Raw genomic sequence first — 26,417 nt, forward strand, 5'->3', positions numbered from 1 at the left:
TCAGAGCCCGTTACTCTTTCTTATAAGTTTATTTAAATATTTGGTGTTTTACTATTATTATGGGGTTTTCAATAATATGTCAGTACTCTTAACACCCTTACATCAGTCGAACCTGCTGGTGAATATTTTAAATCTTTGTTCTTAGATTTTTAATTTTCGACCAGAAGAAGATAGATAATAATAATTGGGTAGAAGTCGATACCCAAATAAGAAAAAAAGATTTCATTTTTCTTAAAAACCAATATAAATATTTTTTTTTAAAGTAATCGAAAATTTAAAGCCTATTTAACACGGGAAAAAAACAATATTTTTACTCTTAATATCGTGAAAAGTTATCCAATGTTCTTAAAGGATGTATATTTTACGTACGTATGTTTATATATATTTTTTGTTTAAGGTAATAGAACAGCAATGGCTTTTGTGTAATACGCATACTGTGAAGAATAAATTACAGAATTTCAAAAATAAAATTTAATAATACAGTATTGGTTTTTGATATCTAAACAAATGCGGAAATCAAAAATCAATTGCTAGATATATTTTTAAGACATATTTTTTGTAACGTTTCTTCGATTTGATTTGTCAAAAATCAAATCTATTTTCATATTTAAGTAGAATATATTTATTTAGAAATATATTTCTGTACCGGTGCTGTTATTGATCCGATAGAAATCAAATATATTTTATAATTTCTCAACGTCATTCGAAGGTGATAAACCTTAATCTGAAACTTTTATATAAATATATAATTAAGAAGTTCTGTAGAATAATATAAAATTAATATAAGTTTTTCGTAATTTTAAATCGAGTAAATTCATTTATTTACGGACTATTGATTTATTAATACTGTAAAATATACCCGATCCAGAAAATTATTTTGAACATCAGTAAGCGCCGTGTTGTCGTCACATTCATTTTTCTAAATAACTTTGTTTCATACTTCATTATTTCTGCAAAAGATTTAAACAATAACAGGCATGTGCCGATGTTATGAAAATGTCTTGCAATCCACATAATTAAACCTAGATCTGTATGTTGTTTACGATACGTTCAATAATATAGCTTAGAATTAAATAAAACATCAGCTAAATTGACGTTATGGACAGAAATTTTTTATTGAAAAAGGAAATCGTTAGTTTTCCAAGAAAGAGCTTTATATTTTTTTCTTTAATTACAATTTGGCTATTCAGAAATATATATATATATATGCTGTAGTATTAAAGTGATCAGATGGACTTTTAATTGTTGATGTTAATAATAATAATCAACAACAATAATAAAATGAATTTTTATTGTATTTGTTATATATATTGTATTTTTTGAGAAATTAAAATTCATAATTTAAAAAAAACTAATTATATATATATTAATCGAAAATGAAGTTATTTATTTTTTTAAAAAATAATAATAATGTATAAAAAAAAATTACTTTCGCAATAATGCTAAACTCCGACATTAGAAAACAGGAATTTTTCCGGAGACGTTATACAGCGCTGAGTATTTACAAATTTTTTTTTGATAAAAACCTTTTTAAAATAGAAAAAAGAATTTTAAGAAACATATATAAATCCGATTATGAGTATTGAATTTATAAACTAAAAAATGAAATGGAAATTTATAAAAATATAGAAAAAATAAAAGACATCATCCGAAGAAGAAAATTACAATTTTATGGGCATTTAAACAGAATCAGCGAAAACAGATTGATAAAATAAATATTTAATTTTTATAACAGTAGAACTATTAAAAGTAGCCGGTATAAAGAAGCTAAAAACTTTAAAATTTCCAAAGAAATCTGATTAAATATAAATTAATTAAAAAAATTAATTATAGAATAAGTTTCCAAAAAGGAAAAAATGAATATAGGAATAAATTGGACCGAGGAAGAGAAAAAACAGTGAAAAAATGGAAAAATACTGGGAAATCAAAAGAAATTTCAAAGTATTATGGAAACGTAATCCTTAGTGGTCCGGACAAAAAAAAAATGTATCAAAATTTTGTCATAAGCCTAATTTTAGGAATTGTTTCTTTTTTGTAAAAATAAATTCAACTGAATTTTTTTAAATAGAATAGTTTTATAATAATATAACAACTTATCGATTCCCAAATTTTTTTGCGTTTTAATTTCACATAAATTTATTTTTTTTAAGTTATATATTAGTCATTAATAAGGAACAAGTAGTATTTTTTAAAAACGAAAAATAATTAGCTAATTTACTTAACTTTTTTTTAAATAACTTATATATATATAATAAAAACAGCTGTTAAAATATGCTATAATAGCTACTGGATATGCGTTAAGAAAATTATGTGTATATAACATACTGTTTACCCAAATTGTGTAAATATTAAGAAAAAACTTGTAATGTACGTGTAAATATATTTTATATTTACCTAATAGTATATTCACCTTATACGTTTATTACATATGTGTTATGTGTTTCGGCATCTATAGATACATACTGTCAAGTCTTAATGAAATAATGAAAATTGGTCTTTTTATTAATTAAAAAGTACTTTAAACTTTTGTGTCACCGATTATTCTTGAGACATTACCGTTAATTCTTCAATATAGCAAAAAAAAACCGATTATTATTTTACTTACATGAACTTAACTCTATCTCTGGAAAAATAACTAAATCTCTTAGATTTTAATTATGGTTCTATCAGAATAACTTTATCAAAATTACACATAATTTATTGTTTTCCGGGTAATTATGCCCAGATACTGGTACCCTTATTTTTTTTAATGATAAGATATGAACTTTACAGCGTGTAAAAAAAATGGCAGACCTTACTGGGGGTTTGAACCCAGAACTTTTCGGTTGAAAGTTAATGACGCTAAAATAACAGAAGGATAATACTGTGTACACTTTTATTATTAAATTAATTTCTGTAACGTTTATTTGAATTAGTAGTAAAAAGATCATATTTTTAATGCACTCAGTAGTAGGTTAAACTTATTTTAGTCTTTTTTTCTCATTAACAATTTAACATGAAAAATAATTTTAAATATGAAAAATTTCTTATCATTTATTCTTCCCATAATAAAAAAAAGGGAAAATGTACAAGTTTTTTTTTTTTACGTAAAAAACGATTTAAATAATTTTAATTTAATAAATAATTAAAATATAAAATCCACTTCCAACAATTTTTTAATCTGTCCTACCGCTTTCGAAAACGAATTCCATGTTCAGAAACTTAAAATTTTTTTTATTAACTGAAAATTTGTCGTTATGAGTACAATTGTAAAGTGTGTAAAATACATAAAGGTGATCGTCATATGTTAAAATTGCGTCGACTCATGACGAAAAAACTTTAGTTAATAAAAAAAGATTAAATCTGAAGATTAAATTCGTTTCCGAAAGCGCTACGAAACATAAAAGATTGTTGTTAAGTGGGTTTTACATTTTTATTATTTTGTTTATATTTTAATTATTTGTTTAATTATATTTCAATTTTCATAAAAATATTATTACATTAATTATACATACACGCGCAAACACACACGAGTGTACGAGCGAGCGCGTGCACGCACACGAGTTACCGAATCGAATATAATTCTTTCACCTGTCCCGCAGATCTTTAGGAAAAAAAATATATTCGTTTATTCATCCATATAGAATTAGTTTTATTGTCAGTTTTTAATTCATAAAATCTTACCAAAAATATTTAAAAAATTATACTCAAAATTTCCACCTATTTATAGCTTATATAACCTAATTGTAATAATTAGAAATTAAAAATTTAACGATTAATCATGTTATTCTATTTTAACAATTATTTAAAAATAAAAAATATTGTGAAAGATTTTATTTATAAATAAAGTTAAATTTTTCCGACCTCCGTGGCTGAGTAAATAGCATTTCGGCTTTTCGTGCGTTGGTTCCGGGTTTGAATCCCAGGCAACTAAAGCATCTTTTCATACCCTACCAATTTGCAACGGGATAACAACTATAGTTGTTGATGGCCGCTTTTTCATAACAAAAAGAAAAAAAAATATCAAAAATAATTAAATTCGATTTTTAAAGATATTTTTAATTCCGCAAATTTCTACTATTTATTTAAATTCATGTTATTTTTTTTAAATGGTTATACGTTATTTATATGTAAAAATTCATTCATAAATAAAATTAAATCTTCTGAAACACTGAATTAAATTTTAGCAACATAAAAATAACGGAAATCCTCCCTATTTTTTCACTTAGAATTTAAAAATTTCGAAATATTCGTCAATTTAAATCAAGGTAAATATTATTTACTACTCTGATGAACACCTAATGTTGATTATAATGAGCATTTGGATATAAGATTAATATCTTAAATAACATTTTACATCAGTTTTATCACAATATCCTATTGTTAAAATAAATCTGTTATTATTTATCCATGATTTTGTTATTCATAAGTTTTTAATTATTTAGTAGCTTAATAATTATTAAAGTAAAAGTAATAAAACTATACAAAATTCAAGTTAAAAAAGAATTGAAAATGGGATTAAAATAAAAATTGTTTTTTTTTTTTACATCATAGCAACTTTACAGTCTGATCAGTAAGGGAATTCAACAATAAGTAAATAAGATCTATTTGGACCAATATTAAGTACACACAGACCCAGTGGTCAGTGAGTTAATAATAACGAAATAAAAGAAATGAAATAGAAGAGCAGTCCGCCAGGCCGGACTAAATTCACTTAATGGAAAGGAAAAAAACAAATAAAAAAATATTGTTTCTCAGCAATCTTGAAAAATCACTGTTTGTTTTATCCAATAATTTGTTTTTTTTGTCTTCAGTCATTTGACTGGTTTGATGCAGCTCTCCAAGATTCCCTATTTATTTCTTGAAAAATCATCGATTGTGTTATCCAATAAATTGAATGCCATATAATTTAGTGCCGATTCAAATGATTTTGATATCGTAACCTGGCCAAAGAGATTTCCTTTCGAACGGTTCGCAATTTAAAATCATAATATATGGGGTTATTGCTTATGTACCAGGGTGTGTTTAGCATTTTTCTCAGTGTTTCGTCTGGTAGCGTTCAATTATATCAGTAGTGGAGTTGCTTGTTGTACCCGACAATTCAAGCCCGCAAGTCCAAATGGGCTTCAAAATGGATTTGTAAATCAATAATTTATTTTCTACTGAAGCCGTGATTTATGTCTTGTTAACCAGTAAAAATAGTAAATGGAGATTATTTAAAAAACGTGTACTATGTTTCACTCGATAATAAAGTACCACGATCTATTAAATTATTTAAACAAAAAAATACTAATAAATTCCTGTATTATAAAAAAAAGAAAATATTACAAACATTCTAATAATTCTTAATCGTCAAACTTAGCAGAAAAAATTTAACCTGATTTAAACAAAATAATTTAAGTAAACAATACCTTATATTCGTACGACAAATAAATGAAATTTTATTTTTTAATCTAATAATAGAATAATAATTTTTAAACAAGAAAATAGTACTAAAATATACAGTAACCACAATAAATTTCCTGTCTCTAAAGTTAGGAATTTTGTTGGTATATCTTTTTTAACTTTTTAACTTAAGATTTTTGATAGGTATTTACATTTTATTTCTAAAAAAAAAAAACGAAAAACCATATAAGTTATTTCAACTTTTTAATGTTATTCGACCCAACCTAACCACACCTGTAATTTTTTATTCGGTTTAATATAAAAAAAAGAATAATCAAACAAATAAACAATAACAAATTAATTAATTTTCTTAAAAGATTACATTAAGTAATTAGTTATAATTTTATATTTGTAAATAAAATGTTGCTATAATATATTAATATTATTTTTTTATTTCCTTCGTAAATTTAGTAAGATTTATTGATTATAATTAAAAATATAAATTTATTCACAAATTCTTTTTACATGTTTATGCAAATTTTTTTTTTATTTAAACTTTTTTCTGATTTTTTTTTAAATTTTAAATTTTATTTCCATTAAATTCAAGAATTAATTATTGTATAAATATAAAAAAAAAATTTTCTTTTAAAGAGATAACAAGCAAAAATAATCCTGATGTCTCAGGACGAAACCAGCAATTACCAAAAATTATATCCCCTTTAAAAAAATACAAACCCCACCCATTTGATCTAGTGGTAAACTCCTTGTCGTAAATCAGCTGATTTCGAAGTCGAGAGTTTTTAGATTCATAGTAAAGGCAGTTCTTTTTATTCGAAGTTGAATAGTAGATCGTGGATACCGGTGTTCTTTGCCGGTTGAGTTTCAATTAACCATACGTCTCAGAAATGGTTGGCCTGAATTTATTCAGAAGTACAAGTTAACCGTACATTCATACAGATATTGATGAGTTGCTAATGATTTTAACTGCTGATGCGACTTTAAATAAATATATTGAATAAAGTAGGGACTGAAGTTTTAATGTAATTATATATTTTATTTTGGGAGCCAAGGAGAAACAGTTGGTTATTTTAATTTTATTTATTGGGGAGTTTCACGGGCATTAAAAACTTGGTTTGAAATTAAAAATAAATCTTTTAATCGATAAACGTGTGCTATATTAACTTTAAATTATAACTTGAAATTTTTTTTCAAAAATATTTATATATATATATTTTTTAAGAAATCTAAAATTCATATCATTTTTTTAAATGTTTGTTTTTTGTAACCAATTTTCCAGCTACTGCCGGGTCTGGATGTGTGTGTATAATCAAATTCAATCATCGCTACTGGTTTGTCAGGCCTGATTTACCTGCAGTAAGTGTAAATATACAAGCTAAATATGTAATCTGGAATAGAGTCGGGTCGATCTCCTCTGAAATTGTGGTTAATTGAAACTCAACCACCAAGGAACACCGATATCGACTATCTAATATTCAAATCCAAATAAAAGTAATTATATTTGATTTAATTTTCTAAGCATTTGGCACCGTCGGTATAATACAATTGTATAAATTAAAGTTCCAGTTACCGACAATTTTAAAATATATTTTCAACTACTTTCGAAGCTGCTACTTCTTCGTCAGAGATTTCTTATAAATTTTTTTCAAAATTCATATGTCATATCTAATTATATTTAAATTAAAATTGTTACGTTCATAATAGTCTGTCGTCAAGAAATAAAAAATAATGTACATTATCTATAGAGATAATAGTCGTAAACATCTTACAAATATGACGTCACAGTCTTATTGACGATTTTTTATTTCTTCACCGACCGTATTATAAACATAACAATTTTTTTTTTTTAAATATAATTGTACATATGACATATGAATTTTGAATTAACATCTTATAAGAAATCCCTGATGATGAAGTAGCAGCTCCGAAAATACTTGGAAATATATTTTTAAATTTTTTCTAAGTGGATCATCTTTAATTTATAAAATTAAATTTTAATCTAAGAATTCTTGAATTTTAAATTAGCTGATTTTGCGGTGATCAGTTAAACCGCTAGATTAAACCGGTGGGTTCATTTTTTAAATTTTTAATCAGATAGTATAATCGAACTCTTTTTATAAAAAGTAAAAAAAAGAAACATACGAGTATAGATTTTCTTCGATATTTTGATAAAAAAAAAATCAAAATTGAATTCCATAAATATAGATTTATTTCCTAAAAGAAAAACAAAGAATTAATTTTACGATAGATTTTGTTTTTTGTTTAATTTTTTTTCATTGGAATGAAGTCTATCTATTGAAGTAGGCTAATTAATATACAAAAGGATTCCGATACACTAAAAGTTTCCTGTACGAACGGATGTGATGTAATTTAGTGACATCATACATGAATAGAAGCAGCATTTTAGGGCTGTGTAGGATATATATGAAGATTATTACCAACTTATATGGTTCTCTTGTGGCTGCATTCCAGGAAATTTATATAAAAATAGTTTGTCTTTTTTTTTTTTGTTTAATCAATCGATGAAAATTGATATTTTATATTTGTAGTGACATATTATTATTTATATTATATTATCTTAATCTACTTCTGCTGTAAAGGAAAGATAAAGATATATGGTAGTAGGTATTAGATTTATAAAATGTTATCTCATTTTAAAAATATTTTACGCTTTTCCGACTAAATTTCCGAATAATATATAATAATATAAAATCATAAATAACACGTGCGTATTAGTTAATATTTTGTAGTATATAAAATCTATTAAAAAAAAATCAACTTTTGAGATTAATAAACGGAACGTTTAATAAAAAGTAAAATTTTATTTTTCACTGAATATTTCTTTTCAAAATAAAACGACAAGAAATTTGTTAAAAATGTTTAATAGTCGATTAAAATAAGTACCTAATAATTTATTCTATTTAAAAAAATATGTATAGAGATTATTTATCGTAAATAAAGTTATCCGTTTTTAAATTAAATCTAATTACTCTAACAAAAATGTTATCACTACAGATCGATGAATTTGAATTTAATGTAAATGTTATATATGTGCTGAAGATATGTAAACACAACTACAAAAATACCCATTTAATACAAAATAAAAGATTAAACTAACATTCAAAAAATATTTAATAACATAAAAACTGGAAACAAATTTTAACAATTACAAAAGTTTTTTTTCCGATAAAACTTATCAGTAAAGTTAATAATTACACGATTTTCCGTATCTAAATAAATTACATATTTATAAAAAACCGATATTCTTATTGCTTAATTTATTTTACATCGTCGTTTATATAATATAAACGCGTATGTTAAAATATTAATTTTTTTAAATATATGTTAAATAAAACAAATATAACGTAATTATGCAACAAATATTATTCATTTAATAATAAAATGAATTAATTTTTTAAGAATTAATTTTTATACTGTTATAGATCATTTTTATTAAAAAAAACTATAATAATATGTTTCTAATAAAATTACACTAAAATTTAATTAATTACTTAATAATTATAGTTAAATTATTCAGTTTTTAGTTTTATTTTCAAGTTCTGTTAGCTAAAAAGGAGTTGTTTTTTATTTTTTTATTAACAAGCGACAATATTATGAAAGTTAATATTATTATTAAAACATTATAAAAGTTATATCGTAACTAAAAATTTAAAAAAATTATTTTTATATATATATTTCGGGAGAACAACGATACAGGGCAGTAATGTAATTTAAAATAATCTAAAAAAATTTAACATTTAAATATCATAAATTCCACGTTTATTTTAAATTCACGCTTAGAACCATAATCGGTTAGATATTACAGGAAAATGTACAGCTGAAATAGTTAAATATCACAAGGTAATATGAGAAATCAATTCATTAAACTGATATGTCCTAATGGTAACGACAAAGATTGATTTCTTCTCATCGATTAACCTTGTACTGATAAATTTCCATGACATATTTGTAATTTGTTTTTAATGATTATCAACGAGCTTATTTATTCGTTTTCTATGTTTATACTCCTACGGTTTAAACAAATAAACCAATAAATAGTTATTAAAAAAGTCTTTTAATTCGTTCATCGAAATCTATACTAAGGATTTTCTAAAAAAAACTTAAGTTTAATTGTGGTATATAGTATTAAGTGATCTACATAAAAACATTATTGGAACTTAATCCTGTCAATTAAATAATTTTTTTTATTTAAAATACCGGCTATAAATATAAGTTCGTTGTTTAAAATTTAAAATATATGTTCGTTAACCATTTTTTTTTCTTGTGCAGTTCCAATAAAAATAATAAATTATTAAACAAAATTATATAATTTTTTTCTTCATTGTTTAAACAACCTGTTTTAATATTATTGAACAATTTACAAAAATTTAACCGTAGAATTTATTTTTATAATATAAATAATTTTCGTAATTTTGATCATCCGTAATCAAAATTTCTTTAGTCGATTTTCAATTACCTACAACTTATAAACATCAGACTTTATAAGGACTTTAATATTTCATTCATCCATCAACTATACAAAAATACAAAATTTATACTAAGTTAAATCAAATATTACTGATAAAAATTTATGTTCATCAATTTTTTTAACGACGGTGGTTCCGTGACGTTCTATAGCGGTGAAATTCTTCCGTTGTTAAATCCTGCTTTATTTTTTCTTTTTAAAATTTGCTAATCAGAATTTTTTATTTCATCTAAATTATCTATAAACATTTTTTTATCTGCTTTGAAGGGTTATATTAATGACAGGATGGGTAATATGATTGGTCTTCATTTGCAGATTTGTTTTTTTTTTATCATGTTATTTATTATAAAATGATTGATATATTATATATGTATATAATGTATGAATTTGAGAAATGTTTAATTTTCAAATGTCAATTTTAAGATAATTTTCTGGTTCGATTAATGTACTTTAATGAGTTATATTAAATTAAAATAAATAATACTTATATTTATTAAGAAATTTATCAGCCGATATTATGTATTACATAGGTTATTATTATTTTTTTGTTAATTTAATTTAGTTTATTGAAACATTTAAATAAATTTCAAAAATATACAACGCGTGAAAATTTTAATAAATAAAATTCTATATATTTGTAAGTGTAGTTTATTCAATTTTTAATTTATACTTGTTTCTAAATCTTTTTCAAAAAAAAAATATTGTAAAATAACGTAATTAAATTAAAAAAATAATTTTGAATAAATTTAATATAATTTTTTGACATAATTTTTCGTTATATATATATATTTTTTTTTATAAAATGTATTAGATATCTTGTTATAGAAATACTATAATATTGCTTAATTTTTTTTTTTTTAATTAAAAAACCGTAAATCTGAAGGAAAGATTATTGATTTATCGTATTTTAAATAATAAATTCTGTTCATAAAATCCATTATTTCAAAATACATTTCCAAAAAGTTTAAAAATATTTGAACTTTTTATTTCATATCAACTGATATTAAATCTTCTGTTTTTTAAAATCCAGTACACTAGTAAATAGAATTCTTAAATTGTCATGTAAATCTTTATACCTCATTCAAATCGAAGTATACAGAAACAAGAACCTCAGTAAAATAATAACGATATCGTATGAAATTATCTCATTTTTAACCGACGTATTTTATAATACATATCAGTTTATTTACGTTTGTTTGCTTGTTATAGAATAATGATGCTAGGTGGTTTATTTATATCGAGATGATATTACGTCGACATAATTCCTATCATGTTCTAAATTAAAATTAAAAATGTAACGTGTGTATATATGTATATTTTTTTTTAATTTGAGTCTCCAATAATTCTATAATATTTACTCTATCGATAACGATTAATAATTAAATAAGTGTATTTATCGATAAATCACTTATCTCTGATCACTGTATGGATTGTATATCGATTTAAATGCGTATATGATTCATTAATGTAAAATCGGACGCATTTTTAAAGTAAACGATTTTATATACAAAATTTTAATATCGATCCCTGTTTTGAATTAGTGAAAGGTTAAATGAAATTATCGTAAAACAGTTATTCGTAAAATATTTTTAATTGTAATAATTATAATTTTAAATTATTCTATTGACTAAAAATTATTTTGTATTTTTATTTATTTATTTTTTTAATTTTTAAAAATTTTTCTTACATCAATACAAAAAGTTTTTTATTAACATATCATATAATAATAATAATAATATTAATAATAATAGACAAAGCTATACATTACCTATATAATAAATATCACAGATTATTACTAAAACTCAATTTAAAATTATAAACAAAAAAAAATTATAGAATTTTTTTTCTAATTTACATACCCTACCTTAATAATAATAACTTAATATATATATATATATTAGGTATTTATATAAAAAAATACATCACATATTTGTAATTTATTGTATATTAAAAAAAAACCTTATCAATATGATAATAAAACTAATTTTTAGTTTTATTAACAGAAACCTAATTTTTTATCACCAATCTAATTCTTTATTTTTTAATTTTTTTGGTTTTTGTTTTTGTTTTACTGGCCAGTATTATACTTATGTAATTAAATTTATAATTAATTAGATTTGTATTCCTTTTTGTTTAATCTAAATATTTTGTCGCTTTATTAGATACATTGTATATGAACGTCACCCTTTTTTTTAATGTTTGTTTTATTTTGTGTTGTAGTAATGAATAAAATGTATAAAAATAGGATTTTTAATAAAATTACTTTGCCAACGATAAATATTTTCTATTAAAAAGAAAATAGAATTTTTTTTACATTAAAAGAAAATGAATCTATTTAAAAATCATTAAAAAAATTAATTTTACAAAGTAAAAAAAGTTAATTTGTAAAAAAATTATTTTCTAATTCCTTAAAAATAATTTTGTTTTAATATAATAATTTACGAATAAAACACGTTATTTCTAACGTTATCTTTTTTTTGAAAATATGTTTTATATAGTTCAGATTAAAATATTCATCCTCTGAAGCAATACATAACGGTGGTCCCGAAGGTTAAAACAAAAAAAAAACATTGAAATAATAACTACATATGCATTTAAAAAAAAATTATATCATATTCTCATACTTAAAAAAAAACCGTTTTAAATTATATTTTAATACTTGTATAGATCAAATTTGTATTAAGAGTTTCAAAAATATAAATAATAAAAGCAAAGAATCTAAATTTAAAAAAAAATCCCTTTAAAAGTAGAGAAAATAGAAGACACGTGAAAAGTGTTGTTTTGAAAATAAATAGCTGTAGTTAAAGATTATAACTTATTAAGCATTTATCTACTTTGTTTTTCTTTATTAAAACGTTTCGATAAAGTTTTCCTAAATAATCTATTTAAACTTTAAATCGATGTAAAATATACGATATATAATTTTTAAAACTCAATACACGCAAAATTATTTTCTAAAAATAAATCTCAATATTAATCTTATTATTAATTAATTTTTAACGATAAATATATTATAAATAATTGTATTTATATCTAAAATTATTATTTATTTTGTTCAATTAAATAATAAATTGTCTGGAATCAAACTGAATTTTATTTAATTAAATCCGACGATAACTGTAGTTATTCAGTTATCGTTTAAAAACGCGTCGGCAAAGTAATTTTTGATAATAAATTATTTAATTTTTGATAAAATTAAATAATTATTATAAGTTTGTGTTTTTTTAAAAATTAAAAAAAAAACTCTGGATGTGGTAAAATATAAAATAAATAAACATCAGTTTCATATATTATGACAAAAAACACAAAATTTATTTCTCTCTTTTTTTCTTATCACTTAATATATAATAAAATCCCTCAAAATCTAATAAAACTGATTTTAATAATTTCTTTTTAAATTTAAATTACACAAAATTTGAACCCCCTCAATGATAAAAAAAACAACCGAAAAATATAAATAATAAACAACAAAACAAAAAATATTACACAGTATTTTCATATATATATTTGTTTTATAATCATTAATAAATTGTTCATAGATAAAACTACATAACTGTACAATTGTGTTTTTTATTTTTATTATTATTATAAATATATGAAGAGGTTCGTTCAATATTTATTTTGTTTTTATTTATTATATATATAATATAATATTTACATTTGAGTTGACAAGATAAGTTCATCTCTTTTTTTTTTAAATAATTATTTCGTCGCATGTATATTATACGTTATAATAGAAATTATTGTGAAATCGGCCCTTTTTGTGCTTACAATAATATATTTATTTAATATATAATTTATTATATATTAATAATAATAATAAAACACAATAAATATTAATTTATTATTTTCTATATTATTATTATTATTATTTTGATTTGTAAATTATATATAAAATAATTATAAATTTATCTTTTTTCAAAGTAAAATAATCTTAACAAATAAATAATTAATAAAAACAAATTATAATTATCAAAGAAATATAATTATAACTAACACATATTTTGACTAAAATATAACCCTATTATGCAATATAAGTTACATTTACTGTTTGTTATTTTACTGACTCTTGAACCGATAAGGTAATATTTTTTTTAGATTTTTTATTTTTTATCTAATTATTTTTATTATATCGTATTTAAAATTTCAACTTACTAATCACGATTTATTTTTATTATTTTTTATTTTTTTATATAAAATAAACATAAAATATTTATTTATTTAGACTAATCAATTATACATATTTTATCGTTAAATTTATTTATATTTTAAGAAAAAACAATTTTCTAGTCTTTATTAAAATTTGTTTATTTTGTTATAACGGTAAAAATATATAGGGGCAAATTGTAAAATTTTATCGATAATAAAAGAAAAGTTACTTATTTTAAAAAATATTTAATTTAATAAATAATTTTTTATAAAATATAAAAAAAATAAATATAAAATAACATGAAGCTTCGGAGATTAAAAAAAAACCATTAAAACAATTTTATTGCAAAAAAATGAGGAGAAATAAAATTTGTTATCGTAATTTTTTGTATTTTTTTTTATCAAACAATAATCAAAAACCGTATGATTATTAATTAATGATACACCACAATTATTAAGTTACCGTAATCTATATATTTGGTCTACAATTAATAATATAAGATATTATAAATTATTAAATGTTAAAATGAGATTAAAACGTGTATTTCGATCGGTAAATGTTTAATTTTAATTTTTTAACGGAAATTTTTTAAGAAAAATAAAAAAAATTATCTACCTTCCAAAATAATTTGAAATTAAAATTTTCGTAATTAATTTTAAATACCCTATATAATTTTTTTTAATGTATTTTAATATTGAAAAAATGAACTAAAATTATTTTTATAGAATATATAGGTAAGATATATATATATAATTTTACTTTATATATCAGTAAAATTCAACAAAATTAGTAAATCAATTAACTGTAATTTTAATTTCATAAAAATATACTTTTTTTATTATTATATTTTTAAAAATTATCGCGGATTTTAATAAAGAAACGCATTTTAATCATTTTTTCTATTTAGTTTTATTTATTTATTTTTTTAATTTTATCGCGGTATAATATGGTTAGTCTAAATGAATTTAAATAAATTATTTAAAGATACGTTCGCTTTATTTATTTATTAAAAAATATATTTTCATTTTAATTTGTAGAAAGGTTTTTGATTTTAGTATTTTATAATTAAAGGAAAGTTAACTATTTAATAGTTAAAGTGAAATTTAAAATAAAACATATATATTTTAATAAAGTAAGTTTTATTATTAAATTAAATTATTTATTTATTCAATTGTTTACTAATAAATATTTATTTACGATAAAGATAATAAACTTTTTTTTTCATTATTTATATAATCAAAAATTATTACGTTATATTTTTATTGAGGATAAAATATATTTTCAACATTAAAAAAAAAAATTATTTATATTTTTTGGTTATTAGTAAGTTAAATTTAAAAATTAAAAAAAGTATAATAATATAATCGGTTTTTTGTTTTTTTTTCGACGTAAATCGATATTTTTATTATTAATCATAACAAACTAATTAATTATATAAGAAATAAGTAAAAATATAATAGAAACAATCACAAAGGAAAAAAGCTATGTGACATTAACTAATCACAGAGAACAAATCTTACACTAAATGTTTATAAATATATTTATATATAGTAACATTAAATTAAATCTACATTTTCTTTTAATATATATTTTTGAACACTTAGAACACTGGCACTATAAAATCATATTATTAATAATAATAATATCTGACACTTTAAATCTTTTTTTTCTTTGTATGTTCTTAAGTTTCTGTTCTTGTTTAGAAAAAAGATTCTGTTTCAAAAAAAATAAATTATATGTGATATATATATGTATTTATATTTAATATATATTAAAGCATTTAATAGGTAAGGCTGATTTAACAGATCCTACCTTGGCTTGTGAGCGCTGGAATAAACACAGGAAGGCGTGCTGGACCTCTTTGGTGCGCCGGTTGTTTCCAGTAGATTGATACATTGGTCGTCCGAATAACTTTTGTTGTACGTTTCAATTTTTTTTTTAAACTCGTTGAAATTGTAACGTTGATATCAGAATTTTTTTTAATTTTTCGTAAATCACAACACTACACTCGAGCTATTTTTTTCATTTAAAAAATTTATTATAATATTAATCGAGCAGATAACATTTTTACATCATTATTATCTGATCTGTATAAATTATTATTTCAATTTATTTTGTATTAATTAACCACGTGACGCACTCGATTATATTTCAATTTAAAAAATATAATAAAACAGATTTTTTTTAAATGTGTACTGCTTTTAAACGACCTTTTTCAGTTAGTGTCAGATTTGTTCTCAAAAAAAATAACCAAAAACAAAAACCAAAATTAAAAAAACAAATAAAATAAAAATAGAAGTGATCGCTATTTTTATTATTATTTTTTAATAATATATTTACATAATTACATGTCCATATTCACAAAATTTTACTTTATTGTTTTGTTTTTTTTATGATTGTAACATAAAATTAAACAAAAAAACAAATAATTAAAAAAAATTGAATGTTTACCGGGTATATTATATTAATATTTATGATTCGCGTTTATTATAATTTTGTACACGTTTATTAATATATTTTCTTAAAAATTTCTAAAGATAAAAACTTCTGTTGTATTTTTGTTTAGATATACCTATACATATATTTTTTAATACGGATTTCAGTTCAATGTCCATTACAGGTATACCGGTTTTATATATATATTTTTTGTTTTAATTGTATTTATATATATATTACAATCATATCTATTCATCAAAATAATCAGTCACAAAATTATTTATGCACACTGAATTGTTTATTTTTTTATGAATTTTATACCACAGTTATTACATGTAAACTATTTATCAGTCCATTACACTTACTCTTTTTAAATATTCAATCTCATGTAATATTACTTTTATTTATTATAATATTATAGTAATATAATAAATATTTCTATATATTTAATCTTTCAACTTAATTCACTGTCTATATATACACATTAACAGTTTACCTTTTTTTTAAATGTAATTAAGTTGTATTATTTTTATCATTACTGTATTTAATGTTTTTTTTTTTTTTTTATTACAGTAATAATAATAAATCGTATTACTAAATATGTTCTGACTCGAATTTGGAGTGCACTTTTTTAACATTTAATAAACTTTCAGTAGGAAATTGAAAAATGTTCATAAACTCAAGACCGTTGTTTGTTTCTCCAAATATGTTTGTTTCGTTCATTTATTTCAAAAATACGTAACGTACTATTTTTTCAAATAAATAATGATAATAATAATAATATGCACGTGTATGATGTAGCCCCCACCCCGGTACCCGCACAACAGTTACATGCAATCACCGTTTTTATTACTAGCATAATATGCTGATGATGTTATTATTATTATCATTATTAATTATGCACACGATCACCCCCACCCCGATTTTTAACACTACCGATGATAATACACAACGTCCGTCGTGTTCGGTAATCTTTAATTACGAACGGTTTTTGAGCAAAAACAACATATTACCTTCATCGATTTCGATGTTACACAAATTCTCTGTGCATCTTGGAGAAATGTCTCGAGTATTCAATATCCCACTGGGCTAATCGTTAGTGGGCCGCAAGCGATTGGTGCGTAGGCATGGTCTGAGGCGATAACATAGGCGGACTGTGCGAATGGCTGTGAGGCCCCATCGGCGATCCGTGCATATCTTGATGGTGGTATCCTTGATGTAATCCGTGAGGTCCGCCCGGAGGAAGTTGTCCGTCCATGAGACCGTCTTGAGGCCCTAACGTATTCGGAGGCGTCATTCGCTTTTCCTTTTGTCTCCTGTTACAGAACCACACTCTGACCACTTCTTTTTCTAACTGTAAACTGTCCGCCAACGACGTTATCTCTTGGGCGGAAGGTTTAGGTTGTTTGTGAAAATGCTGTTCTAACGCCCCTTTCACCGATACTTCTATGCTCGTTCTCTTTTTCCTTTTTCGGCCTTGCGCGGCGATCTTATCGATGCTCGTCGGCGAACCCGTCGTCGAATCGGCTTCTTCCAACCACTTTTGTAACAGAGGTTTCAGTTTGCACATGTTTTTGAAGCTGAGTTGTAGCGCTTCGAACCTGCATATCGTCGTCTGAGAGAACACGTTACCGTACAGCGTACCTAACGCTAAACCGACGTCCGCTTGCGTGAAACCTAATTTGATTCTTCTCTGCTTGAACTGTTTGGCGAAGGCTTCGAGATCATCCGAGGTGGGGGCGTCTTCTTCACCGCCGCTGGGGGCGTCGCCGGGGTGCTGACTCTGCGGATACGACGGGCTGTGGTTCTGCATATCCCTTAACGAATGGTGTAACTGAGGGCTGGCCTGGTGGTGGTGCGCCAGCATCCCGTTCATCGCGGCGTGGTAGGCGCTGTGGTGCCCCAGAGGCGATCCGGCCCCGTTGTTGGAGCCTCCGGGTATGTAGTGGGCGGAGGTGACGACCGGTGCGTGCCACGAGGCCATCCCGGTGGCCGAAGGTTGATGCTGTCTGTGCATGTCGGGCGGCTTGATGTCTACCGTCGTCGCCTGGTGCGGATGATGGTGATGCGAGTGGTGGTTGTGGATCCCCATGGAGGCGGCCCACGGGTCGGCGGCCGCCGCTCCCGGCTGAAGGCTGACCCAGGGGTTGTGCGCCGACAGGCTGACCGGGTGACTGTTGGGCGAAGGCGAGGACGGTACCTGATGGTGGTGATGATGATGATGATGGTGTTGACCGGGAGGCATATATTTCATTTCGCCTTCGGCGGCCGACCGCGGGGACGGACTCGTATGATAACCTCCGCCCCCGCCGATACTCGCGTTCACGATGTTCATAACTCCAACGGCGGAACTGTCCAGGTCCGTGGACACGGCGCTACTAGCGGGCATGTACGTACTAGTCGCCATTAACTCTCCCACTCTTGCTGTATGAATTGTAAAAACGGCGGCGGGCACTAGATACACTCATGTGTAATGCATATCGTAAGACTGACTCGCGACTGATCTCCCGAGCGCCGGCCAGGCTCGGCAGCGCGATTGGTCCGTGTGACGTAGCGCAGAGACGGCCCGCCATTGGCCGACTCCGCCCGCCCTCCCCACTCGTCCGTTACCTAGCAACGCGGTCGACTCCACGCGCCGCGCCGCCGTCTCTATCGATTCACCGCGCCCTGTCAATACATTACGACTACATTATTCCTATTAAAATTTCACCCGGACAAAAGTGAAAAACACTGCGATTTAAATCTGAAATCGACACCGTCGTTCCGAAGGATACTACCGAGCGGACCGGCTTAAATAATTAATTCCGTATAACGCGTCCGCGTACAAAAAATAATCGGTTATTACTCCGTAAGCTACGCCTAAAAATATCCTATAATCTCGAAAAATATTTTTGAAATTAACAATTTCATTTACGCACGATCATTAATAATTCTCTTTGTAAAAAATCGGAAAACAAAACCCGTTAATTTAATCGCGAACAATGTAGCGGATCTATTACGTTATCCCTTAAAAAAAAATAAAAATACGTTACGATAATTAACATTTTTAAAGAGACCGGTTTTAAGAAATAATATTTATTTATTAATACGCTTACAATAATAGCGATAATTAACTTTAAAACAAATAGTCTAAATTGGGTTAATTAACGACAATAAACCGATTAAAATATATAATTTTAAAAACATTCTTCGTTAAAATTATTGTTTTTTCATTAAATAAACCGTAATTACGAAACATTTTAACATTACACTTTGTTTGTGTAATTTAATTCGTTATTTGTTTATAATTTATTTTATAAATAATTTTAAACAATATTAAATTTACCTTTATTTTGGTATTATAATTACCTTAAAACGAGGACGGATGAAATATAAATTTTCGTGTAATTATATTTAATTTTTGTAATTTGTACTAAGTTACCGCATAAATAGGATAGTCTTTTAATATTTTTAACGACTAACTTTTTATACGTTTAAAGATTTACGATTTTTATAGAATTGTTTTATATACTTAGACCGTAAATTGTTTTACAGGTTTTAATTACAGACGAAAATAAATCTAGACATCTTATAAGTACGCTTATGAATTTTATTTCGTCAGGTATACAAAAATATTCGTATGTAGTTTGCGACTTCAATATAAGTTACTACATATGTTTATACGTAACGCAAATAATTATCCTCTTTAAATATTTAAAACCGTTTTGCGTATTTTAAACTGTACGGTATTCTGCAAACGAATCTATACTATGTATATATTTTTTTATTTTTAAATTAATTTATAAACAAAGAAGTAAATACCTTATATAACATTTAAATTAGATGCCAAGCCGTTGTAATTATACGATTGGAATGTCAAATATTCTATTCATCCTAAAAGAATAATGCAAAGAAAAAATGCGATAAAATTTATCCAAATTATTAAATAATATACAGTACACCGTACCGTATGTTTTTTTTTCGCTTATAAACGTAATTAAAACTTATAAATTTCGAAGTTGGCATTATTTTAATTATTTCTCTATTTAAAAATCTTATATTTTCATCGGGACGTAGATCAGAGATGACCGGTTACAGATCATAAAAACAAACAGAAGGTTTGTTTTTATTTAGACTAAATTGATTTACAGATTTAGCGAATCCAAATTTTCGCTCGTAGTTATTTTTGAAATTATTCGACGAAAAGTCTAAATTAAAATGTAATACCAGTATCTATATTGAATTCTTTTGTTTTTTTTTTTTTTTATTATAACAAACATTTCCAAAAATATAAAATACAAGCGACTAAATTTTTCTGTACTAAAATCGACTGAATTCTCTAATACCCCGACAAGAGTTATAGAAATACTGGTAGTCAAGTAATCTTAAGTACCTACAAACATACCGACCGTAGTATACATAGCACACCGTCGGTCAAGGGGGGGGGGGGGGTTTAGACCGCATTGCCATGCATAGCTCATCGCCCAGCGAGCGGAGACCAAAACCTCCCTCAACTAAAGTTCTGTTACTGTCAACCCCTTTCCTTCCCCGACCGACCGACACCACAAAAGAGAGTAAGAGTAGGGTGTTCGACGACAACCCCGCAGCAAAACAATTGTTTTTCATGTAGGAAGGCCTATAACCTGTTAACACTGAATCTGTTTACCGTAACCGCGCTTTGCCCCTCTATGCGTTTCCTTTGTATCCAACTATTTTATTTTCATTTCATATATACATATTTAATGTATACTTTTTATAAAATTAGACTATACTTAATTTTAAAGGTATTTTTTTAGTTGTATTCATAATTACATTAATTTTTTTGTTTGTTTTTATAATTATTTTTCACAGTTTATTAGTGTTTTAAAATAATATTTTTTTTTTTTTTACATTTTTTATTTATTAAAAATTGTATTTATAATAAAATGGATTAATTCTGGATGTATATCATAACAAAAAAATAGCGGTTTATATGTCTTTAATGTATCCACAAATATACTTTTCGAATAAATAAATAAAAAGGAAGGAAATAATTACTTTCAAGTATTGATGCTACAACTAGGCTTTAATAAATTATATTATGCAAGCTAAGATTTTACACTTTTCCAAAATTTTTGCTTAATATAGATTTATTTTTTATTTATAATAAAATTTCACGGTATTAAAAATATCGTTCGTTTCTACAATAAAATAAAAAACGAAAGAAAATATTATCTGTTAAATAAAATTATTTAAAAACACTTTCGATATTTAAAAAGCCGGCCTATACGTAATTTTCGATTACTTAATTTTCTTCTTGATAAAATTAAATTTTTACGAGATTTTAATCGAATTTATAACTAATTGTTTACGATTTACGACTAATTTATTTTTAAACGCGTTTCTTCGCGTAAATTAAGGGTATTTTGTATTACGAAAATGGATGAATCGATTTAAATAAAATATAAATAATTTTCGTATCAATCTCGAGAGTAAAATATAGGGTATAAAACAAGTTGAACAAAATAAAATACTGAACGGTCTCGGTAAATTTACTTTTTTATAAATCTTAGAAAGAATATTTTTTGAAAAAAAGTTTTTTCTGAATTATTTCAAATTTATTTCGTAGTTTCATAACAATTTGGATTAAAAAGAATATTTTAAATATATTTTTTGTATATTTATATTATGCAAGTTATAAAAACCTTTTCAAATTATTAATTTAAGTATATTTAAATATATATTAATAAAGCTGTATACATATTTTTTAAATAAACAAAAATTATAACCAATTTTAATTTTTTTTCTGTGTACGTTGTAATGAATATATTAGAACATTTTTTTTAAATTTTGATATTTTTAAATCATCGAAATAAACTTCGAAATGTGTTTTAAAAAGAATTTCATTTTTTTTCACTTTTATGGGAAGTTTTCCTTTCAAAAATATTATTTTGTTTTGAAAGAGTTTATAATAATATTTAGTTTTTAATATAATACGCTAATAGGACGTAGATTTCGGCTTTCAGTAGAAAATAAATTATTGATTTATAAATCCATTTTGAAGCCTATTTGGACTTACGGGCTTGAATTTTCGGGTACAGCAAGCAACTCCAATACTGACATAATTGAACGCTATCAGACAAAAACTGCGAAAAATGCTAAACATAGCCTGGTACATAAGCAATAAAACCTCGTATATAATGATTTTAAATTGCGGACCGTTCGACAGGAAAACTCTCTGGCCAGCCTACGATATCAAAATCGTTTGGAACGGCATCCAAATTATATGGCAGTCAATTTATTTAATATATATTTAACACAATCAGTGATTTTTCAAGATTGATTGGAAACAATATTCTTGGTTTGATTTATCGTTTCCATTAGGTGACTTTATTGTCCGGCCTGGCGGACTGCTCGTTCATTTCATTTCTTTTATTTCGTTATTATTAACTGACAAACCACTGGGTCTGTGTGTACTTAATGTTGGTCCAAATAGATCTTATTTAATTATTGATGAATTCTCTTGCTGATCAGATTGTAAAGTTGCTATGACGTTACAATAAAATAAAAAGAAATATATATAATTCTATTTAAAATATGATTAGGCGTAGAAAAAACATTACCCGTATGAAAAATCCCTCCCGTTGTTAATTAACACAGATATTTTGAAACCCACGTAATTATTAAAATACAAACAGAAATGCAGAGAAACAGATTTACTTAAAGCGTGAGTTAAGACTCAATAAAATGTAGGAGTATTCAGGAATATTCAAAAATATTATTCATTTTACAAAAGGTCATTTTTTAAATCTACTTTTTTACATATAGTTAATTCGAATTTTCCAACTAATTATTTTGAAGTTTCATAAGAAAACTATTTAATTTCGAATTAATTTAAGATTATATATCATCAACAGTCTAGTGCTACTTAGCAACGATGAAAAAAAACTTCAAATTATTTACGTTGACCGTGTAATATTTGATTTTTTTTTATAAATATTGGTATTATCTAAAAAAAAAAAAAACACCTGCTTAAAGGAAATTAAAATGAATTCCTACATAAAATTAATTATTTAATTTACTTGATTTGTTAAATAAAATCTTCTTAAAGCTTTAATTTACATTTAAAAATATAGAAGCAAAATAAAACCTCCTTTTTTTAAAAATTAAATTCAAACATAGAAAACTATAAAATTCTTTATAATTGAATTAACTATATATTTTTATGGTCATTTAAACATTAAATATCATTAAGCTGTTCTTAAATTTCTATTTCATAGTGTGAACTGAACATTTTACTTGTTTGTGGACGCACATATGAAAATGATAACAATTCCGTATGACAAAAAAATTATATTTTTCATATGAAATATATCAAATAGGAAAATAAAATAAAATAAAAATAGATGAAAAATTATATAAATTCGGTTATAGACGTTACTATTTAATTAAACCGTTTACTAATAGGCCTGTTGTAAAACATAAAATAAAATTGTTTCTAAATCAACTTTAAAAAATTACTTTGAAAAACAATTTTGTATTATATCTGAAAAAATTAACCGTTTAAAAAAAATTTATATTAAAATTCGGCTCTAATATTTATAATTTTTTCTCAATTTTCTTCAAATCTGCTATTCATGACATGCTGTTTTTATTATTATAATTATTATTATTATTATTAAAAGGTGAATGTATTTTTATTTGTATTATGTTTTACTAGAATTTAATTAAATTTTTTTTTAAAGACTTCTGTAACTCGATACGTATTTAAATGATGTATAAAAAATTTAATATTAAAATTTTCATTTAATAATAACAGGATTAGAATTCGGTTCATTGGTTTTATAATTTCTAAAAAATTCTATATTGAATCGACAATTATTTCTCTAAAATGTAAGTTTATTATTATTATATTATTATAAAGAAAATTATTGTAATTTAATCGGTTAATTTATCTGACATTTAATTTAATTTTTGAAAATATCACGAAAATAAAAAAAAATTATTGATTTCAAAACGTTTAAAAAACTTTTCAGCTGATGAATTCTATTATTGGTTCTTTTTCGGGAAGCGGGTACCAGTTTTTTTTTTCTTTTTGGATAAATTTGCAGAGAAATTATAAATATAAACTAATCTAACTTAACTTTAACTCGCTTCGCTGGCTAGTCAAGATTAGCTAGCGAAGCAAGCGTAGGTTAAATTTGGTTAGATTATATTTATAATTATAAGAATAATGCTTATATTGGACCTCTCTCAAGAAAAATTGGAATATCCAAGTTTAAATAAAATCAACGAGTAGAAATAAAAAATAAAAAAAACAGAAGGCTAATCCAAGATTATTAATATAGAAAATTGGTCTTTTTTTTGGTAAAAATATTATTTGGGTGTCGTTATATAAATGTAAAAATGCGGGTTTTTACTGTTATTTTTAAGAAAAAAAGAAAAAAATTGGTTCTCGCTTCCCGAAAAAGGGCTTCATTATTTAAAAAAATTATAATAATTTACAAGTATTTATAATGAAATGTGTAATTAAATTTATCACGGTTAAACCGCGATCGTGATTATTTTGAACGTTAAAAATCTGAATGATACTCCAAGATAGTTCAGTTTAAGCCATTTATGAACATAACTTTTTTACATCTTTTCATCCGATTACAGAGAAAAAAATAGCGGTTTTTATTGACAAAAAAATTAAATAATGGAACGTATTTATTTTTTTATATAAAAATTGAAAAAAAAGAATTAATATCAACGATGCCGATGTCGATGACATGGAATTTTTCACACTCTAAAAAATTGTCCATTCTATATTTCCTAGTACAAACTTTTAGCTTTTGTGGTGAAAATGATAACAGATAAATAGATTATACATTTGGTAATTTAATCCAGTTGAATTAAATTAGTATAATTTTGATCTACCTTAATAATAATATCGGGGTTGCCAAGAAAGTAATTTCTGCATTTACATATACATAGTCTTTTGTTTGTTTCAAGAACTTCTATCATTATCATGATTTTTTTTTATTTAGGCAATGATAGCAATCACTTTCAGGTTACTTTAGAAGTAAATTACGCGTAATTTTGTTTGCAATTGATAGTTTATGGTCAATTTTAACATAAAATACAAAAAACGAACTTTTCGACGTATTTTACTTTCCTATTTTCGTAAAGGCAAGAAAAACGCTATAGTTAACAAAGATATTTGTGAAGTTTATATATTGATTGCCTCACAGGCAATTTTTCTTTTTTCCTAAACTCTGTTCTTGAGATTTTTCACTAATAGATGACTAACGTTCTAGTCGATCTATTGAAGACCAAATTAAAGCCATAATTGAAACGGATCATCATTTAACTGTGCCACTGATTGGAGAGGTAAATGTATCACAACGATTAATATGTACTCGTTAAAGAGTTCGATATTTGGGTTCCGCTTGAATTGAAAGTGTTTCACTTCACACAACGAATCGATATTTGAAATATATATTCAAACGCAATGAATTCGACCGTTTTTTTTGATAGGAATCATCACTGGTGATTCAAAAATCGATCATCTATACGAGTAACATTAATCGATATCGATCATGGTCCAAGCGTAATGGACCACCACAAGCCACATCGAAAGATGAATCGCATTAAAAAATGATTACAGTGCCAGTTCGGTGGGATTAGATGTTGTGTATTTTGAGTTGTTTCCAAGGAACCAAACCACCAATTCAGATGTTTACTATTAACATGTAATGAAACTGAAGGAAGCAATCAAAGCAAAATGACCAGAAAACACAAAGGAATCGTGTTCCACCAAAACGATGCAAGGCCTCATATACATTTAGTAAGGTCGGGGAAAATTATTTGACCTAGTTCGGAAAGTGATGTCTCATCCACCGTATATCCCTGATCTTGCACCATCAGATTACCATTTCAAAGTTTGCCATACCTGTTGAACGGTAAAACTTTTACTGATGACTATGATCTGAAATCGCAGTCGGTTCAGATTTTTACTGAAAA

At 24.9% G+C, this 26,417-nt stretch overlaps 1 protein-coding gene across 4 annotated transcripts in view; it reads right to left on the reverse strand.

Moving 5' to 3' along the window:
• Positions 1-18,941, reverse strand: part of LOC142331399 (uncharacterized) — an 807,446-nt gene extending 788,505 nt beyond the window's left edge. For 3 of the 4 annotated variants that reach the window (XR_012757984.1, XR_012757983.1, XR_012757985.1), the window contains exon 1: positions 15,831-18,941. The gene's annotated coding sequence lies outside the window, so the exon portion shown is untranslated. The remainder of the gene's footprint in view (positions 1-15,830) is intronic. The other variant, XM_075377288.1, reaches the window with a different exon arrangement.
• Positions 18,942-26,417: the final 7,476 nt, after the last annotated feature.

Source organism: Lycorma delicatula, chromosome 10 (genome assembly GCF_047948215.1).
Source record: "Lycorma delicatula isolate Av1 chromosome 10, ASM4794821v1, whole genome shotgun sequence".
Lineage (NCBI taxonomy): Eukaryota > Metazoa > Arthropoda > Insecta > Hemiptera > Fulgoridae > Lycorma > Lycorma delicatula.